This window comes from Callithrix jacchus, chromosome 3 (assembly GCF_049354715.1).
Source record: "Callithrix jacchus isolate 240 chromosome 3, calJac240_pri, whole genome shotgun sequence".
NCBI lineage: Eukaryota > Metazoa > Chordata > Mammalia > Primates > Cebidae > Callithrix > Callithrix jacchus.
In genome coordinates, this window is record NC_133504.1 from 114,578,113 (window position 1) to 114,584,018 (window position 5,906).

Consider the following 5,906-nt stretch of genomic DNA (forward strand, 5'->3'; position numbering starts at 1 on the left):
GGAGAATAAACCTGAGAGGGGGCTTCTGGCCAATTTCAGTCAGGAGTGTTCTCTCTTAATGACTAAGGGTATTTAAGGGTTTCGGAAGAGGGGAGATGAGCATAGGTTCGGAATGTTTCTAAGTGAGGGAAAGTTTATTTCAGGGTTAGATCGTCTCTGGTTGGAGGGGAGGCCATCTCAGGGTTGGCATGCTTGTGGTTGGAGTAGAGTTTATCTTAGGGTTGGAATGTTTCAGTTATGCTGACATTAGCCATCAGGCTGATGTTCTGAGGCTGGATGTAAGCGGTTTTTTAATCAAGGGAAACTTAAAACGGTGGTGTTTGTCCAAGTTGGCAATGCTCCTGCTCTGTCAACCCAGTCCCTATAGTTATATAAAGGACAAGGAGACATTTTCTTTTGGGCTATTTCCTGCTGAGGGGTGGCAGGTAGAGAGTTCTTTGGTCTCGGATTGATTATAGGAGTAACATCATCTGTAGCTCTTTTTGGGTAATTGTCTGTGAAATGGCCATGATCCTGTCAGTTAAAAATCTTTGAAAAGGTTAATTAAGCAGGGTAACAACATTAGTCATTGCCATATTATTAGAAGAGGGCCCAGGAATGGCATGACTTGTGTTAGGATTTTGTTCCTAAACCAAGAATGTATTTGGTTATTTTGGTATTCCCTTAGCTTTTTAGCCCTTTCTTTAAGTTTTTCGGCAGTGTCTCTTACTAGGCCTGGTTGGTTGAGATAGAAGCAATGTTCCTCGCCCAATGAGAGGCAGAGGCCCCTTTTTCAGCCCTTCTAAGAGCCTTTCTATTTCGGAGGACCACTCCAGCCAAGGAGTATAGTTGGTCTTGGGCTCTTGTAAAGCTTCAGCCTATATCTTCTAATGAACACCGTAGTTCTGTTGAAAAAGCTTTAAAGTATTTTAAGGAGGTGATCGATCTACTCTCAATCCAAGCCTGGAGGTTATACCTAAGGCAGCCATCAAAGAAATGACTTGGATGGCCCTCCTTTTTCTAACATATTGGACAGATGGAACAGGTAAAGATTGATTAGAAGGAACTAGGGGGCAGGTTCCAATCCAGTTGGTGAGGAGACAAAGATATGTGTTGATGCCACACAAAAAGAACAAGGCTTTGTCATAAATACAAGTAGATATGTGGAAAGAAAATAAGTGAATTAAAACTGGGGTGCTTCGGCCGGTCGCGGTGGCTCACGCCTATAATCCCAGCACTTTGGGAGGCCGAAACAGGTGTATCACGAGCTCAAGAGATCGAGACCATCCTGGTCAACATGGTGAAACCCCGTCTCTACTAAAAATACAAAAATTAGCTGGGCATGGTGGTGCGTGCCTGTAGTCCCAGCTACTCGGGAGGCTGAGGCAGGAGAATTGCTTGAACCCAGAAGGCAGAGGTTGCGGTGAGCCGAGATCGTGCCATTGCACTCCAGTCTGGGTAACTAAACACTGTCTCAAAAAAAAGGGGGGGGTTCTTTCCTATGGTTCATTACTCCAGGTGGACAATGAGGAGGCCAGGGAGACACCCACTATAGTAGAGATACAGAAGGAGTTGTTTTTTACACTTTTAATGCAATCGGATGTTGCTCCATTGATACTGAACCACGAATAAAGTCATCAGAGACAGCACAAGTTAGGCCAGAGGCATTGGTTTAGGGAGAGGCTGTAAATTGAGCTCTGTTTGCCTCAGGTGATACTTAATAGTCAACCTGGTTAGTTTGAATGGCCAGAGGGGTGTTTGATAGTGCAGTTGTATTAGTTTGAAGTTAAGGACCCTACAGGGAAATTTTGCTCAGAGGCTGAAATGCACAGTGGGGCTTGTTGTAAAAAGGGGATGTGTTTAATTTTGGGCCTTTCCATGGGAGGGCCTTGGGCTTAAGGCGATATAGGGAGTTGCAATAGGTTTGAAATAATTTGTTGGCCTGATTGGCCCTGGAAGTGGGATAATCGCTGACCAGAGTGTCTGCTCTTTCAAAAAAGGAAGCTCCTTTCTGGAGTTTATAGTTATGTTTCCCGTTGAAAGGTCATGAAGGCGTGCAGGAAGGGCTGTGTAAGTTGAGGAAGACAGCAATAAGCACATCCAGCACTCCGGAGCAAGGGAAGAGTTAGCTTGCAGCAAGAGGGATTGTGTAAGGCTTATAGAACGTTCCAGCTTGAGAGCAGTTAGGAGTGGTTGTATCGGTGAGGTTGATGTAATTAGGGAATTTATATTGAAAGAAACAAGAAAAAAAGAGAAAAAAGTTATTTGGGTAAGAGTAAAGTCCTGGAAAGTTCCTTGAAGCCATAGATCCCATAGAACACTAAGGAGCTGATCAGGATATATAATGGGAGCTTTGTAAGGGTATCAAATGCAGGTCTGTAACAAGGTTGATTAAGAAGTGATGAAAGTTTGGGAAAGAGACTTAAGTGGCTTTTGTTACTTTCTCCTCCTTTTCTCTTGGGATTCAGGTGAGGCAAAAGGAATTGAGTCCTATGGAGATGCAAGAGAAGACCGAAGGGGGTTTAGACTTGGTAGTTTGGGTATGTGGCGAAGGGAAGTCTGTGTTCTTGAGAGAAGTATACTGAATCCAGCTGGGGAGTCCCTGGAGTTTTGCTGCCATGGGCGTAGTAAGGATGATCTGGTAAGGCCCCTTCCATTTAGGTGTGAGTTGGGATTTGGGGGTGGGACAGGGATCTTTTACCAGAACCCAGTCTCCTGGCTGTAGGAAGGGATAAGGAGTCAGTAACAGGTGTTTGTCTGCATATTCCCAAATGAAATGGCAGATGCTGTGTAGAAGAGGGGAAATGAGAGGGACTGGTAGAGGTGGGGCTTGACCCTGAGGTGGAGCAAAAGGGGTGAATAGTCTCCCATACGTGAGTTCAACAGGGCTGAGTATGGAAGCTTTACATGGGAGCGCCCACATTTTTAGAAGGGCTAAAGGCAAAAGTGTAACCCAGTCTTTATGTGTTCGGAGTGAGTACCTGATGAGGGTGTTTAGAATGCCATTCATTTTTCAACCTTCCCTGAAGATTGAGGTCAATAGGGGATGAGTAGCTTCTAGGTGATTTCTAGGGCTTGTGCAAGTGTTTGAATAATTTGAGAAATGAATTCAGGACCATTATCAGATGGAAAATAAATAGGCACCCTGAACCTGAGGATTATTTCTGTTATTAATTTGAGTGTGACAGTAGAAGCTCATTTGTTGGTTGTGGGAAAAGCCTCAACCCATCCTGAAAAGGTATCAACCAGAACTAAAAGAAATCAAACCCTTTTTACTGGGGGCATGAGGGTAAAATCAACATGCCAATCCTGTCCTGGAAGGTGTCGGCTGGCTTGATGTGTTGGGAAAGAAGGGGGTCTAGTGCTGGAGTGGGGTGAAGGTTTTTGACAAATAGAGCATTGATGGGAAATGGCTTTAACTGTTCCTTTATATCTGGGATTATGTGTAAATGGGAATTTAAGAAATGTTTTACCAGAGGCCGGACGCCGTGGCTCAAGCCTATAATCCCAGCACTTTGGGAGGCCGAGGCGGGTGGATCACGAGGTCAAGAGATCGAGACCATCCTGGTCAACATGGTGAAACCCCGTCTCTACTAAAAATACAAAAAATTAGCTGGGCATGGTGGCGCGTGCCTGTAATCCCAGCTACTCAAGAGGCTGAGGCAGGAGAATTGCCTGAACCCAGGAGGCGGAGGTTGCGGTGAGCCGAGGTCACGCCATTGCACTCCAGCCTGGGTAACAAGAGTGAAACTCCGTCGCAAAAAAAAAAAGAAAAAGAAAAAAGAAAGAAATGTTTTACCAGAACCCAGGAAATGGCTAGTGTAGAAGGGGTTGTGAATGTTCTGTAGAAGAGTTGGTTTTTCAAGGTCAGGTAGAACTAATTCGTTTTATATGAACCAGTAAGGGGATTTGAAATGCGCTCCCCATGGTTAGTTGTTACATTTGGGGTTCTGGATCAAAGAAGGGGATATGTTGTATGAGGGGAAATAGGTATTGGGAATTGGGTGATTGGTTGAGCCGTGTTTTACCCAGTAGTCAGCCTCATGGTTCCCTAAAGAAATGTGGCTTTTGTCTGACTGATGTACTTTGCAATGGATAACAACTTTCTCTGGAAGTAGAGCTGCCTTTAATGGATCATGGATGAGTTTTCCATTAATGATAGGGGTTCCCTTAGCCACGAGATTTTCCTGCTCACTCCAAATTTGGGCATTGGAGTGGATGATGTTACAGGCTTATTTAGAATCAGGGTATACTTTAACTTGCGGGTTTTTTGCTATGGTTAATGCTCTTATTAGGGCAACTAATTCTGCTTGTTGGGAGGATGTGCCAAACGGCGTGGGGGCAGCCTCTACAACTCTTCTAGGTGGGAGAAAGTGGGAATCATGGTGATATCCTTCAATGATAGCATATCCTGGTTGGAGGGGAGTGTTTTTTGATGCACTGCTGTTCATAAACCAATCTGGGGCTTCTTTTATGTGAGTGGAAGTAAGGTGGTAAAACATGGTGAGAGAACTTTCCGTTAGATCAGAGCATGAGTGTTGGGCAAAAATCAATGTTGAAGGTAAAAGAGGTGTGGGATTATGGCGGGGATCATCAATGAGGAGAGAAGGTTGAAGGAGGGTTGAATGTAGGGCTTGCATGAGAGGGGATGAGATGGAGGTGAGCACCTTATCACTAAGTATATCTCATAGACTGTGAGAAGAAAATACCTAAGGGGGTTCATAGAATGTGAGTTTTTGTGTCTCAGAAATAAAGAGGCTGTGGCCAAAATTTTTAAGAAAGGGGCCAGCTTGCCGGGCACAGTGGCACGTGCCTGTAGTCCCAGCTACTCGGGAGGCTGAGCTGGAAGGATCGCTTGAGCCCAGGAGTTCTGAGCTGTAGTGCTATGCTGGGACGGTGTCCGCACTAAGTTTGGCATCAATATGGTGACTTCCCGGGAGCGGGGGACCACCCGGTTACCTAAGGAGGGGTGAACCAGCCCAGGTCAGAAACGGAGCAGATCAAAACTCCCAAGCTGATCAGTAGTGGGATCACGCCTGTGAATAGCCACTGCACTCCAGCCTGGGCAACATAATGAGACCCCATCTCTTAAAAAAAAAAAAAAAAAGGAAAAGATAGGAGTCAGCTTTTTTAAGTGGGGTCTAGTTGTTTTGAAAAATATGCCACCAGTTGAAGAGAGTCCCCCATGGCTTGGGCTAGTAGTCCAAGGGCCTGATTATGAGAACTGCATAAATCTAGATGAAAAGTTCTTAGGGGATTTGGAAGGCCTAAAGCAGGGCCCTATAATAAGGCATGCTTTAGCTGAGAGAAAGCATGATAAAGGTCTAGGGTAGGAGTGAGTGGTTGGTCAAGATTTCCTTTTGTGTGTTCACAAAGGGATTTAGCGATCATGGCAAAATTTGCTATCTGTAACTGGAAATCTTCCACTAATCTGAGGAAGGAAAGTAAGTTCCTTTCTGTTTTAGGAAATGGAATTTGTTGAACACCTTGCTTTTGTGCCAACGGCATTTCTCCAGCATTTGGAGTTATGATAAGACCTAAGTATGAAACTTTTGGAGATGTTAATTGGGCCTTTCTTTTGGATACTTGGCACCTGCATTCAGTCAAAAAATTTAAAACCTTGGTGTTGAATGCAATGTTCTAGAGAGGGGCTGCAAGAGCCGGACCTTGTCTCAAAAAGAAAACAAAACAAAAAACCTAATTCTTTCTTCCAAAAGGTCACATTATAGCCCATATGATGTGGAAGTATTACAGTTTGTTCATTCATTTCCTTTGATGGACACTCACTTTGTTTCTAGCTCTTTGCCACTATGGACAATGCCATGGCAAATATGTTTGCATGTATGTTTTACCAGTGAGATAGATTCCTGAGAGTAGAATTGTTGAGTCAACGGGTATATGCATTTTACTTTTCAGAGAACTTTTGT